This window comes from Gavialis gangeticus, unplaced genomic scaffold, assembly GCF_001723915.1.
Source record: "Gavialis gangeticus isolate Ggan-Ray unplaced genomic scaffold, GavGan_comp1, whole genome shotgun sequence".
In the NCBI taxonomy this organism is placed as follows: domain Eukaryota; kingdom Metazoa; phylum Chordata; order Crocodylia; family Gavialidae; genus Gavialis; species Gavialis gangeticus.
In genome coordinates this window covers 93,721,661-93,724,131 of record NW_017729034.1, presented here as the reverse complement: position 1 = coordinate 93,724,131, position 2,471 = coordinate 93,721,661, and the positions used below count along the sequence as shown (strand labels likewise).

General features: G+C 44.9%; 1 non-coding gene across 1 annotated transcript; it reads left to right on the top strand.

The window, feature by feature from the left end:
- Window positions 1-2,388: 2,388 nt before the first annotated feature.
- TRNAL-UAA lies at window positions 2,389-2,471 on the top strand. The gene has a single exon. It is a non-coding gene; the product is annotated as a tRNA-Leu (tRNA).

Genomic DNA, 2,471 nt, shown 5'->3' with positions numbered 1-2,471 from the left:
AAAGCTCACATAAAGGGGACTCATTCGAATAGGAACTACCTGCATTAGAATGGTATTTGCATAATTGTGTTGACTGCGATGGGGTTTGAGGGGGTTTTCCACCTTGGAATAGGGGATGTGGACTTCTGTCCAGAGGAACATGTACTTGATGCCACCATGTCTGAGAGTAATGGAAACACAGAGCGTGGTACGGGAAGCAGAGATCATATTCTATGCCAAGGAGGGGAGATATTTCTCTCATTTGCCCAATTACATTTGGATTTAATTTCAGGGCAGTGTGGCTATAAAAATGTCTGGAGTCTGGCAGCTGCTGAGCTGACGTATTAATGAACGTATCCCTTTAAGAGTTATTTCATGAAAAAAATCCTTTAGAAAAGCCAAATTGATGTCCTCTTCTCTACAAAAGTAAGTTATCGCAGTAACTTGACTTCGGAGAAATGAAATCACTGGAAAAAATTCTTGGTATGAGAGAAAAGACTGTTGAGACTATACTCAGGCTAAACAGCTCAGCTTTCTCCTAACTCAGTGCAGGTTCTCACGTCATCCTTTGGAGGGTAGGCAGAGACAAGTAGTAATGAAATCAAATTGGATGAAACATGGCCATCTGTTGTGTATCTCAGTGATCAGGAGTTAGAGAATCAGCTAAATTCACAAAACCAGTGTCAACAAGGTTTGCTCATTTGGTCCTTTAAATACATTTTTTAGGCACTCTGATGTTAGTGCTAGAGCAGATTGCTTGGCGATAAATGTTAACTGAATTACAAAAATCAGGTCTGTCTTCTTAGTGATGAAAAACACACCAGTAAAAGCAAGTAAAACCAACCCACAGCTGTACTGTCCTCTCAGTTGATTTTATTGCCATTTATTGGTATATTTGGCTTTTGATCAGAAATGTTCTTGTCACATCAGCAAACAGGTTTTATTGTTCATTAACCAGGTATCTGCCTGTGCCCACATGCCTTTCTGAGTTACAACATTAATTTTGGGAGGGAATGAGCGGTAACTGATTGCTAGGGATCTACTTAAATCACATTTTTGCATTTTTCAGGGAAAGCAAGAAATCCCCTACTTTCCCTGGAGACTGGGAAAAGGCCCTTCTGGCCTGAAACTGGCACGACATCTCCTCGGGGAGGGAGGAAAAAGAAAAAACTTACTGGAGGCAAGCAGCAGCAAAGGAAAGCACAGGAAACCTTCCCCAGCAGCACAGAGGCCCTGGGAAAGGTACAGAGTCTCCCAGCCAGGCTCACTGATTGGCACAATCACTACACAGCGTGGGAGGCCAGGAAGATTTAAATCACGCAGCCCAGTGATCGGGATCCTTGGGAAGGCTGTGCAGACCTGGGAGGATTAAACTGAAGTGGTGGGAGCTGGCGAGGGGGTAGCAGGGAACCAGGAGCCTGGCACTCACTCTCTATGGGTCACCTGTACCCACAGTCATCCCCGCTCCTGATTCCCCTACCTCCTCCTGTCAGCTTCTGCCACTTCCGATTAGCCCCCTGCCCCTAGCAGGATTTGTTGTAGTTTTTCAGCAGCTGTTTTGGGGTGCTGAATGTGCCTGCGGCTGCTAAAAAAATAATAGAAGAAATGGTGAGGGGCAGGACCACCACTGGGCTCTTGGGCAATGATCGGCATGAGGGAGAGAGAAAAAAATGGTGGCGAAAAGCACCTTAAATTGGTGGCCACCAGCATGATGGCTGCTTGAAAATAATCAGTGGCAAGCGCGGTTTAAGCAGATGCTTACTGATCACCTCTCAACCTACATCTGCCCATCTATATCTTTTCTCACATGCTGTTCAAGACAATAGCAGGTAGCAGGAGGATACCACCGTGCGACTTCCCAACTGGCATTTCATACCGTGAGGCCCCATGAAAGCTTCTGGAAACAATTCCAGTGGAAGAGACTGTTCTGTTCATATTCTGAACAAAACCACCAAAGTCTGCATCTCCTCCCTTTGTTATGCCTTTCATTAAAAGTAGGCCTTTTTCTACAAGGGATGACTGCATCCTGAAAGGAAGGCCCTTATTCTCTGTTCCATAAACCAAGAGTAGGTAGAAGTGGTCTGTGGCTTCCTTCTTGTTCCCTGGCAGGCTAGGGAAGGCAGTAAAAGATCCTGTCAAGCTAAATGGCAGCAAAAGAAAACTGGTTTTCCTATGTACAATATGGGCATCAGGGAAAGACTTGTGGAGTGATAAGAAAGTAACGGCACAGAAAGAAATGGAAGAACAGGATATGTAGGGCTTTACAAAGCAAAGCGCGAGGTTTGTTTATACCTTAGAGCGTTTATTCCTGGCTCAGCTACTTAAGATGCATATTATGTGAATGCAATGAAACCACTTACCTCTCTCATACCTCAGTCTCTCATCTGTGCAGCTAGACATGACAACATCACCAGGATGGCCGAGTGGTTAAGGCGTTGGACTTAAGATCCAATGGATGTATGTCTATATGGGTTCAAACCCCACTCCTGGTA